The following is a 12,178-nucleotide window of genomic DNA, read 5'->3' on the forward strand; positions in this document are numbered from 1 at the left end:
AGTAACACCAAAATCTAACCGAAACAAACGTTTGCCACCACTCGAAGCCACCTCTGCTAGCTCAGCAGCGCTCTGGGCTTTTCCCCATCCTTATCTGAACAGCTCTGAAGAAGGCTGGGGGTGGTAAAAAGTCACTTTGCCCGGCCCTGGAGGTGGCTGCGTATCCCTAAGGATGGCCTGGCCTCTCTCTTACCTTCTCCACCACGAGAAGCTTCCAGCTAGCACCCCCCCTGCACCGCTGTGGTGACAAAAGCCAGGCTCCGAGCCCCGGGTCCCAACACCACAGCTCCACTCCCCTTTGTGCGAGGATCTGACACCAGGAGCCCCTCTGCTTCCACTTAGGAGGGGACCTGGGAGCACGGGGAGGAGCAGGACAGCAGCAGGAAGGGCTTTGGCAGTGCCAGCCTGGTGCCAGGATGCTGCTGAGGCTCCAGAAGGCTGCACCAGCCTTGGAGCTCCTCCTGCCTCGTGTGCAGCTCCCGCCGGTGCCTCCACGAGGAGCTCCACGGGGTGCGACTGCCTCGGGGTAATGAACCCGGGCTGAGCTCCCCGAGGACCCGTGCAGGAGAAGGATGCCCTGCTGCAGAGCCGCTCCTGGGCCATGTGCAAGTTTCAACATAAAACCTGTCTCATAAAACAAGCCAGACCAATTAAACTGGCCCCCGCAGCCAGGGCTTCGTGCTTGCTCGCTATTTTACGGCTGCCCTCGAGAGCCCTTTCCGCTGGAACCTGACTTTATTTGCCACCATTTTATTAACTCTGCAGATGAAAACCCGAAGAGGCCGGGGAATACTGGGACAGCACCGCAAAGCCCTCGCTCGCTTTGCCAGCCGAGCTCCTCCACCACCCTCTTTAAGACACCGAGGCAGCCCGGAGCTCGAAACCCTTAACGTTTTCCTTCAGGCAACGCCTTGTGGAGGTGGAAAGTTGGTTTGTGACCAGCTCCGTGGCTCCAGCTGCTGTCAGGCACCCCGAGAGCTGCAGGCAGCTCCCAGCCCTGAGCAGCGCTCTCCTCCTCCTCTCTTGCAGGCTGCAGGAGCTGTCAGCTCCGTGCTCCTCGGCGAGGGGATGTGGAAAAGAGATGCTGCCTCCATCAACACATGCAGGGCCCCAGCCTGACCCTGGAAAGCCCACGGTAAGGCTGCCGGGCAGGTGGCATGTAGGGGAAATGAGAAACAAGGGCAGCAGTTCACCTCCAAGGCCCACGTTCAGCCCACGGCCTCGGGAGCACTCACCCTGCAATCCTTTCCTGGCAGCGGGGGAGTACCAAAACTCCCCACCTCCACTGGAAAGTGACGCCCACAGAGGGACAGGCACCCAGCCTTCCCGCAGAGACACCCGGCTCCAGGAGGGCTGGGCAGGACCCGGCTGCACCCAAATCTTCTCAGAGGGAGCTCCAAGCTCGGCCTTTTCACCCGCAGTGCCAAGGACTAGGCGGTCACGCAGCACAGGACCCGGTGCTGGGACTGACACCCGTGCACACATCACTTATTTTTCTTTTTTAAGAGGAAGCAGGATACCTGCCTCTGGGAAAGCAGCAGGTTTCGTGCCTCCTGCCAACTTCAGCACGAACCCAGCAAGCCCAGGCCGAGCCCCGTGCGCCCCGGCACCGTGGCATGGCGAGGAGGCACCTTTCGTGCTTCTTTCATCCCTTTTTTTTTTTTCTCTCACAGCCTCAAGGTTTTGATGAGCTCATCGCTTAACTTTGGACCTTTCATCTCCGAGTTCACGCGAGGGCCACGGGCTGCTTTGACTGGGCTTTTTCTCTGAATGACTCGTCCCGGAGTGACTCACCTGCCCCTCGGCCTCGGGGAGCCAAGCGCCGCTTCTCACGGCGAGAGGGAAACGGCGACTTCCACCCGGCGGCGTGGGGCAGGGAGGAGGAAGTCCCAGCGCCCCCCGTTCTGCATTTGGTGGAGAGAAACGCTTCCCCAAAGCCCCGCCGCCACGCTCCCGACCCCGGTACTGGAAGGGGAGAGCTGCACCGACCTCCTGGCTTCATCTGAGCCAGCGTGCAGCACCAGGCACGGCCCACGGCTTCCTAAAAATGGTCCCCGTGGGGATGCCGGGGGAATCCAGAGCTTCCCGTGGGCAGCTTCGTTCCTTGGGCTGGGGAAACAAAGCTGGCTGGTCCCCTTTGGTCTCTTGGGAAGAGCCCACCAGAGCCCAGGCAAAGCTCACACAACATGAAAACGATGGCAGACAACGGGCTTTGTCCCTTCCAGCTGAAGAGCGGGCACCACCGATATGGAAGTTATGAGCATATAGTGAAGGCATTAGTTATAAAAACAAACCAGCTGTCAAGAAGAAGAAGGGGTCCCTGCACACAGTAGTGCCTGAAGCTGAAAACAGCTGTTTCGGCTGTCATGAGTCAGCATGTGCAGACAGACTAAATCCACCTGGGAAGAGGCAACCTCACCAGAGGAAGCAACCCGCTGCTGCTCGGGGAGCATTCACACAGCGCAGCGCCAACCAAAGTGGATTTGTTGCCATGGATGAAATCAACAGCGAGTAACAAACCGCTCGCGGCGCAGATAGCAACAGGCAGCTCGAATCCCGGGGAGGCCACGGGGAGTACGTCCCGACAGCACGCAGCCCAGAATCGGCCGGGCAGCTCAAGGAGAGGTTTGTCGTGGCCGGAGCCAGGGGAGAAGAAAAGCGAGAGCCGACCTCGAGGGACTCGGGGCGAAAAAGGGTTGAAAACGCGTCTCCCACCCTAGCGCAGGAACGCAGGAAATGCCAGCGGGGTGCGCAGGAAAAGGAGCGCCGCGGAGCCGAGCTCCCGTGCCTGGACCCGGCGTGGCCGCCCTTGGCTCCCCGCGGGGAGCGCGCCGAGCTTTGGCACCTGAGCATGGGTCCCAGCTGCGAAGGAGGCACCAAATAAGGGAAGGATTCTGGAGCCGCGACTCCTGGGGAAAAAAACCGTTTCAAGTTAAAAATTGTTACTTCAGGTTTGGAAGTAAATTTCAGGATCTGGTCTTTATCAAGCGAGGCAAACTTTCTTCAACATCAGCAAAGCATCTGCGGAGCAGAAAGCGGTGTCAGAGTCAAAATAGGCTGCAAAAGACAAGTCCATTAATCAAGAGACCAGATGCAGAAGTGCCTGTAACAAACGCGCTGTCTCCGCTGGAGTGGAAGGGACTGGAGCACAGCGGGGCGTCCTCCCGAGTCTCGGGGTATCCTCAGTGACAAGGGGTTGGGATACAGACCACAGAGCCACGCAGTTCAGCTCCAAAACACGTACCACACTCGTCCCAAATATTTTCAGGGTTTCTCGGGCAGCCAGGCTTTTCCAGGCACAGCTTCCTTGCTGGGAATTGTGTGAAATAACATCCAGGCACCCAAACCATGCCACATTGTCTGTCCCAGCTCAGGGGCTGGATGCACCACGTTACACATGAGGATTATTCCCCTCTCCTTCGTTGCCACGCGCCGACCCAGCCCAAGGGCAGCAGCGGGGCCGTTATCTCCCCTAGAGGTGGCCCTACAAGGAGCCTGACCCTGCATGGCATGGTTCTGGTGGAGTTTTCCGTGGCACTACCTCACTAAATCAGCAGCCAGCACGGAGAGGAGCTTCTCAGACCTTCTCAGAGGGCTTCACTGGCAAGGCACCAGGAGGGTTTCACTGCCGCAGGTGCAGTTACAGCAGCGCGCTGGTGGAGAGCGCGTTGTGCAAACGGCTGTCACGGCCAGGGGCTAGCAGGGATGGCTGGCATCTTTTGCAGGATTTATGAGGTAGTTACAGAGCTGTGAGCAAATTCCAGCTGGGCTAATTAGCATAATAATTCCTCTTTGTGCACTACCTGCAGCCACGAATGGATACAGAGCTGGATACAGAGCCGCCGGTGCTGCTCCTTGCCACTGCTGCTCCTTGCCACGTGTTCCAGTGCAGCTTTCTGTTCAGCAGTTGCAATGCCCTGCCCTGAACTAGAGCCAGTTTTGTAGCTACAGAAGCAATTCCTGGGAGAATCCCAATACTTAAGGCAAGACACTGCACAAACATAGCATCCAGTTTACTACGATGTGGAAAAAAAAGAGGGAATCCTGATGCCTCGTGGCCTTGAGGCTTGAGAAATTCATTTACAGGTAAAGAAAACTCGATGCGCTCCTGCAGCTTCCCGATCTTTGGGACTGCAGCAGCTCCAGGACGCATCTCGTGGCTGTAAAAGTCACAAGTCAGCCTCCCGGCAAGACAAAGAGAGGCATTTAGGAAGCCCTTCATCAAAAGCAGGTGAGATGAGAAACATGAGCAGGACAAGCGCGCACTTCAGTAATGTAAAATCAAGCAGGGGTGACTTCACCGGCTCTGAAATAAATACCCGGCCCATGCGGACGTTTAACGTGATTTAGTAATGAAGCTATTAGCGGGACTTTCAGTTTAAGGAAAACAGGTCAAATGGAATATTTACACGCATGTGATTTCCTCTTCAGCCACACTCGTAACCTAAGCTGCTTGTAAAGCATTTAAATTAGTAATATGCAGCATTCCTGAAAAAATATTAGACTAAACACCACGTAGCAAAATTAAATAAAACCTGATTGAGTTAACATCTTAAAAAGCAGCGGTCTTCAGGGAACCCCCACTGAACCGGGTGGGAAGAGCTTGGTGGAGCCTCGCTGGCAGTGTTTTTATCGACAAACTGAAAGTAAATTTGGCCACCCGACTGCCTGAGACACAAAAGGAACGATAAGCAAGGATGGCCGCGGCGCATTCACGCACGGTTATTACAATCCTTTCACAATCTGAGCCTTTCCAACACCAAATGCCATGTTACGCATCTGGGGTCATGGAAAATATGCCTCCAGGAGCCCGAGCCCGAGGCAGCTTCTCCAAAAAAGGCTCAAGGGACTGCTCGAGGGACCTCCTGGTACGATGGCAGGAGGGACAGGGTGTCCCTCAGATGAGCAGAGAGGCACCGGGGGGCACGTTGCCATCTACACACGGCGCTGAGAGACCGACGCCGAAATACTGCACCCGGTTCTAGTGCCCTGATTTCAAAAAAAGGTGCTGAAAAACTGGAAAAGGTCCAAAAGCCGGTTGTAAAAGTGATTTCAACGGCTAGAAATAACGCCTGGCAGTGAAAAACCTAAACAGCTCGATCCGCTTAGCGTATCAGAAAACCCAGGAGGTGATTTGGTTGCATGCGCAAAGGACCTCGGCAGCACCGAAGGGCTCTTTACAGCAGCAGAAAGGCAAAGCAGACGAACAAACGAGAAACATTCACTCTGGAAACAAGGTAGAAATGTTTCAGAACCAGCGCAATTACCACTGGAACAAACTCCCCAGGAAGAGGGTGGATTCTCAAGGCTGGATGCCTTTCTGGAAGTTTTGCTTTAGCCAAACACGAGTTCTTTGGCTTCACGCAGGAGTAGCAGGCTGAAATTTAAGGACCTGTGATATACAGGAGATCAGACTAGATGATCTAATGGTCCCTGCTGGCCATAAACTCCATGAATCTATGCGAACACGCCAAAGAGGGTCCTCAGCTGAGATATCAAGTTCACTTTCAACACTAAATGTTTCACAAATTGGCTCTGGTGCTGCAGGTCATTTAGGAGACAAGCTCGGCTCTTGAAGGCTGCAGCTGGTTAAGCACTGAGAGACGACCCGGGCAGGGCCCTGCTTTGTCCAGCAGGTAAGGGGGGGAGGCTGCGTGCTGAAACCCCCCCGGCAGAAAGCAGCTCAGGCTCAAACGCACGCTGTCTGCCAGGAGAAACCAGCATCTGCGATGGAAACGTGACAGCGAGGAACGTGCAACGAGCTCTGCTCACGCGAGACCTTCCCCCAACGGAGCTCGGGGTGTCGTCAGCCTCCTGCGCTACTCCAGAGCCGATCATCTGTGGGGTCAAGCACGAAGGAGGGAGATCACAGGAGAAATTCAGGAAGGTGAGGACGGGAGAGATCTAACCTAAAAAAGCTGAGGAAGGGATTAGGCCGGCAGAGGAGACGTTTGGCCAGCAGGCTGAGCGGAGGCTGAGCCTTCCAGGAGGCTGAGAGCACGGCCACGGGCTGCTCCTCGCGCTCCTGCATCCCTCGGGGGGGCAGAGGGCAGCGAGGGCCGCTGCTGGCTGCCCACACACGGGCAGGGCGCCGCCTGGGGAGCTCTTCTGGAGCCTTCGCTCCTACCTGGGTGGTTTTACCCGGGGCACGAAGGCATCTTCACCTCTCCTGTGTGCGCCACGCAGCGCTGAGGGCTGCCGGGGAGGAAGAGCAGAGCCAAGGACAGAGGAAATGACACGGATTCCAGCAGGTCCCACTCCCTGATCCTCCGGAAGGAAGTTTCTTTCCTAATACCCACCTCCAGAGTGGATACGAGGCCTGGCTGGAAGTGGCTCATTCAACAGTGGAAAGAAATAAATATTCCCCGTGGCAGAAATAAAGGGTTTTTGGCTGCGGAACGCGAGGTGCCATCCCAAAAAGCGTTCAACAGACGGCAGAAAAAGTCGGAGCGGGCCAACTGCAGACAGAGATCAAGGTTAGACCAACAAGAACAACAGCAAAAAAAAAAAGCTCAAGAGCAGCAATCACCGCCTGACAGGCTTCACCCTGCTCTGGGAAATTTCCCAATCCTGCTATTAGACGTTTTACTTCCTTTACCAGCCCTGCCAATTCCTGCCGTCTTCTCATCTGAAGCTCCAAACCTTCCCCTCCCGACAGCGCTCCGCAGCGCCTGGCCCATCAAACCCGCTGCCACGAGCGAGGCCTCCTGTGCAGCAGCAGGAGGGGTTTGGTTACACACAAATCCCGGGCTGATCAGCACCAGCAGGAGAGGAAATGAGGGAAAGAGTGAGTGACAGGGGAAGGCGGTTTCTGGATGATTGTACTCGGGTTTGGAGCACGAGAAGCTTGTTGGAAGTCGGAGCTTTGCCCCCCTCCTCATCCGCAGCCTCTCTGGGATGTAGCAGAGCCCCTGCACAGGCACGAGGCCTCGATGTCCTCGTAGCTCTCCCACCTCTGATCCCTCAGCACACATCAGATGCTCGTTACCGCAAGGGGAGCGGTGTCGGTGTCTCTCCCCTTCGAGCAACGTCAGGCCCTGCCTCGTCCTTCGCAGTTAAACACAACCGCCAGCACGGTCTAAAAATAAAAATTCAGAAAAATTTAAAAAAAAAAACTGAAAAAGGCAACACCGACTGCTGGAAACTCTTACCGACGGCTTAAGGCTTCACTTTCTGGGTAGTGACAAAAAGGTCAAGCTGGGCTGGAGAGCAACGTGTGGGTTCGACACGACACGCGTGCACACAGCAGGCTCCCTGAGCTGTGCCGAGCTCGGGGAGGCTTCAGCAGAGCGGTGCTGAGCATCCACGGGGCATCACGAGCCCCAGCAGCCTGCCACAGCACTTCTGGGCAGATTGCTAGAGCCTGACCTGCAGCTGAGGGTCTTTAGCACTGTTTTGAAGTGGAAAAAAGAGCAGTTTTTAGAGTTTTTAGAAGTTCAGGGCGAGCAGGGAGGGTGCACAACTGGCAGCAGGCAAAAAAGGCAGCGCGAGCTGCATGGCTGAATGTCACGTCTCAAGCCCAGAGAGGCTAGGAGTGTGGTTTTGGTGTTTAACCAGCTTCAACTGCAGCCTGGCACTCTTTTACTTCCTCCGCAGAGAAGGCTTCTCGCTGCTGGGGGAAAGAAACCAAGCTCACCGCGCGAAACCAAACGGCTGGAGTAAAAATAAAGCCCCGGGGTGGTTTGGTGACCGAGGTCAGATTAGGAGGCGGAGGGTTTGCAGCCTGGGGAAAGCACTCAGAAATACTCATGCTGCCAACCGAGACAGAGATTACAGAAGGGGAGGCAGGGCAGAGAATTAACGCGAGTCCAGCAGCGAAGGGGCTGAGAAGCCTTTCGCACGCTACCAGCTCCCCCGTGCTCAAAGCAGTTTGTAAACCGTTTCCTAAACACAAAGGGAAAAAAAATACCCAGACCCGGGCCTGACCTCCACGAATGAGTAACCAAACCAAACTGCTTCCTGCGAGCTTGCGGGGGTGAGGGCAGGAGGCTGCCTGGGCAGGGCAGAGGGAACTCCACGTTGCTCCCTCTCAAGCAGCGCTCTGGGCATGAGAATTAAGGACTCGACAGCTCACGCTGCTTCTGCACGTGGGTGGTGGGCAAAGGGGAGGAATGAGGAGGGGCAGCCTTCAGCTGGCCGCCAGCACTTGGTGTTCTGGCCCCAGAGAGCCTCCCTCTCCTGTCTGTGCCACGGGGGAGGCACAAGGTGCTGATGGAAGCCTGCCCCAGGGCCCTCTGCAAGACCTGGTGTTGCTCTCCTGCGCCGAGAGAGGCCGAGGGGACACTCCCTCGCTTCGTGTCCCCTCCCTTTGGGGACACACCTACAGCACGGCTCAGATGTGGGATGGGTGTGAGCAGTGGCTTCGGTGGCCAGCCCGGCCGCTGGGCATCTCCAGGGACTGCCGGGCTCGTGGGGCCTCCGTCCCCTCTGCTGTCTGTACAGGAGCACAACGCTGGGTGTAAAATAAAAGCAGGCGAGAGTTAGCGCGGGGCTGGGGGCTCCCAGGGCAGCAGCAGCAGCCTGAAGGGTGGCCCTGTGCAGGAGCAGCAGCGAGGGGAAGGCAGGGAGCAGGCAGGGAGTGCAGAGCCTGCTCCGTCACACGGCCGGGCTTTTGGGCTGCCCAGCTAAAGCAGGAGCACAGCCCTGGCTGCTCGGGCTCGTCTTCCCCACCACAGGCTCCTAAAATGGACCTGTGTGAGCACTCTGCCCACCTGACGCCACAGGCCGCAAGCAGAGCCCTGTACTCCTGCCAGCAGGGATTATCCTTCAGAGCCTAGATGGAAGAGAAGGGAGCAGGCAGCATCCTTCACTGTCCCCAGAAGCGCCGCCCGGCGGGGTGGACACAGGCTGCCACCAGCAGAGCCGGGGATGGGTGCCTCGGATCAGGGAGCTTCCCAAGGGGCCTCTTGGCCACGTGTGCGTGTGGCAGAGCTGCTGTTGGTACAGAACACCACCAATTCCACTGCCACCCATCTCTGATTCCTACTTGGGTGTCACGAAGAAGAGCTGCGAGGTGAGAAACGAGCTGACAGGGAAGGGTAAATAAATAAACTGGGGTGTTTCTGCGGGTATCGGGCTCACAGATGCTCAGATCACACCACAGTGGGCTCTTGGCAAGCCAGAAGCTCCTAGGGACTGCAGGCAGTGGCAGCAGGGAACCCCAGCTCCAAACCCAGGTCCCTGCCACCACCTCGTGTGCCTGGCCCAGACAGCGGCCGGGCTGATGGGGCAAAACAGCCAAAAGCCGCTGCCAAAACCCCAAAAAGCCTAAGAGGAGGGCTGATCCTGCTGCTGCCCTAGAAGCGCTCCTCTCCAGATGCGGAACCCCGGAGGAAAAACTGCAGAGCCTGAAGCCAGCCGGGAGAAAGAGCCAGCCCAGAGTCAGCCGAGCGGCTGCTGCCGAAGAGGAACAAGTACACAGAGCAGAAACAACAAACACAGCCAAGGAAAAACGGATGTGAAACATGCAGGAGCTGACCGGGACACTGACCCTTTTCCCAACCGAGGACGCACTCCCGCCATCAAGGCAGAGGCTCAGGGAGCCCCCAGGACCCCCCAGTGCTCCTGGAGGCACAAATGCTCCCCAAAATGCCTCCTCCTGCCTTGGACCATGATCGGATGCAGCATCGTGGTGCTAGGATGAGATGAGCAATGACAGAAATAAAACTGAGAGGAGAGAAGGACTGAGAAAGATGGGTGAGAACCCTTGCACACGCCTCACCTCAGAAATAAAAATTAAAAAAGAATCACAGTTAGAGCTATCGTGAAGCCAACCCCAACCAGGCACTGCCAGACGAGTTCCCGGCTGGCTGAATCCAGCCCTAGAGGGGCAAAAAGCAGCAGGACAAACCTCACAACCGCCCCTGCTGTGAGACGACAGCACCTTCAGCATGCCAGAGAGGAGCAGAGGCCCACCTCCCTGCATGCTTAATGCTCGTCTCAACTTCTAGAGCTTCCCACCCCGGGACAGGCGCTGCTGACAGCCCCGGCGCGTTGCTGCTGTCTCCTGGCACTTGCACCCGCTGCCAGCACGGCCTGACTCCAGGCGTACAGCGAGCTTCCACGGAACAGCAGGGCGTGCAACCAGGAGGAAATGCAGAAGCAGGATACCGCGTCCAGCCCGGTGCGAGAACTTTGTTCTCCCCTTTTTTTTGCTAGAGCTCCTGGTGACACTCGCCGCCCACCTGCAGGAACCCCGATGTCCGTGTTCCCTGCTGCTGAGAGGAAAGCAAAGAGCTGGAGGTGAAAACCCGCTCTGAACTTCTCAACTGCAGCACATCTCCACTCTTTCTCAGCCTTCCTAGGGGCTTTTTGGGTGGCCCTCCTTTTGGGGTGGCCAAACCCGCGCTGGCTCTACGAGGCTGACCTCTCGCTAAGAGTCGAGCGGGCTTAATTCTTTAATGATTCCGAAGCATTCAGACATCTGGAGAGAACTATTATTCAATTACTGGAGCGCCAAGGGAAAACCTCTCTTCCCTAATCCTAGCTGCAGCTATGGAGCAATCTGTGGTGCATGCACGCTGCGTGATCACATAAGGAAGTATCTGCTGCAGCGTGCAGGCAGCGGGCAATTGCAACTGTGGGAACCTTAACTCAGCATTTCCTGACAGGGGTGATTAAAATCTCAAACGCCGTGTAATATTAACACTTTCTCAGGAGACTGGCGGCACGTTTGCCCTGTTTACTCTACCAATTCACAGTCTGCGCAGCAAGCTGCAGCCGGCACTATCAGACCTGAGATCAAGACAGACCCAAGGCAAACGAAACCAATGGCAGCGAAGAAACAGGACCCGGCTCTCCAGCTCGCTTTGCTCTATCCAGCTTTTGGTTTTGTTATTAAAAAAAGGGAATACGGCCACGCATTGGTTCAGTCTCCCTTTTGGTTTTCTCGTAGGAATCCTACAGGCAGTAAGCTCGTGTTGTGGGGTAAGCAGGGCAGCGGGGCAGCCCGGATTCTCGTGTCGCTGCACACCTAGAAGCAAACAACAAACAGGAGACCACAGAGAACGGCCAGAAGGAAAGATTCACAGAACGAAACTCCAAAAGGCTGCAGGCCTAACGGACAAAAGCCTAAGCACAAAAAGGCCTGGCTTCGACCCAAACGCTTCTTCTGCTGGCTTTGAGCCCTCCCCGTGCCCTCCGTGCCAGCGGCACCAAATCCAGTTAATGAGAGAGGGGCCAAACGAAGCTGCACGGCCCTTGGTGCAGGCAGATGGCACATGCTTCCAGTTCTGCATCTTCCTCGAAGAAGAAAACTGTGCCAAGCCTCCCCCTAAACACACAGCGCCCAGGCGAGCTGCCAGCGCCGCACGCTGCCTGTGCCACCGTGGTGGCTGCAGCACGGGCTGCCCCTCTGCAGCCTCGCTGTCACGCTTTGCTGAGCCCACTCGGCTAGCTTCTGTCCCTGAAACAAAGTTATGGGGTTTGGGTCTTTATATAGGGCCACAGAAGGGGGAGGAAAAAGAAAAAAAACAGCCTGAAGGCATGTACTGAGCAGACTCTGCTCGCTGACAGGGCAGCAGGATGAGTAGGTGCTGGGAGGGAAGTGTTCAAGCATCTCCCTGCCCAGAGTGCCCCCAGGCAGCACTGGTACTGAGCTGCCTGCACAGCAAAGGAGGCAGCCAGCAAGGATGGAAAACATCCCAAAGCTGCCAGGCTCCTTTAGCTCGGGCTGGGTTTGAAGGGAAGGGCACAAGGAGCCTGCTCCCACCCTGCTTGTATTGGCCAGAGCTGTTCGGGTCTACGCTTGTGTTGTTGTCCCTGCTTCTGAAAGCTCAAAATTTTCCCATTTTGAGCCAAAAAATTACTTTATCTGGGCCAGAAATAGCAAGCAGCTGCCACAAAGGCTGATAGCTGAGGAGCTACCTGCAGAGCACAAATGTCAGCATGAACGAAAAACCAGCCCCAGCCTTCCCCAGGGCTCACGCTGGCAAGGAAGGCACCAGGAGGCAGTGACACGGTTTAAGACTCATTTCTCTGAAACGACACGTAAGCACTGGCACACTTCCCCTGGGAGCAGAGCTGTTCCCTTCCGCCCCAGCCCGCGTGGGGAACGGGCCTGATGCGATGTGGGGCAGAGGTGCTGCCAGGATGAGGGCTGCCGCCTGCCTCTGGCCCAGGCAGGGCCTTTCCGAGGCCAAACAGTGCCACACCGTGGCAGCAGGCAGACTGCTCAGCT

General features: G+C 56.6%; 1 protein-coding gene across 2 annotated transcripts in view; it reads right to left on the bottom strand.

The window, feature by feature from the left end:
- Nucleotides 1-12,178, bottom strand: part of SMG6 (SMG6 nonsense mediated mRNA decay factor) — a 105,343-nt gene that overhangs the window by 82,376 nt on the left and 10,789 nt on the right. The window lies entirely within an intron of this gene.

This window comes from Aythya marila (assembly GCF_965140915.1).
Source record: "Aythya marila genome assembly, chromosome: 20".
In the NCBI taxonomy this organism is placed as follows: Eukaryota; Metazoa; Chordata; class Aves; order Anseriformes; family Anatidae; genus Aythya; species Aythya marila.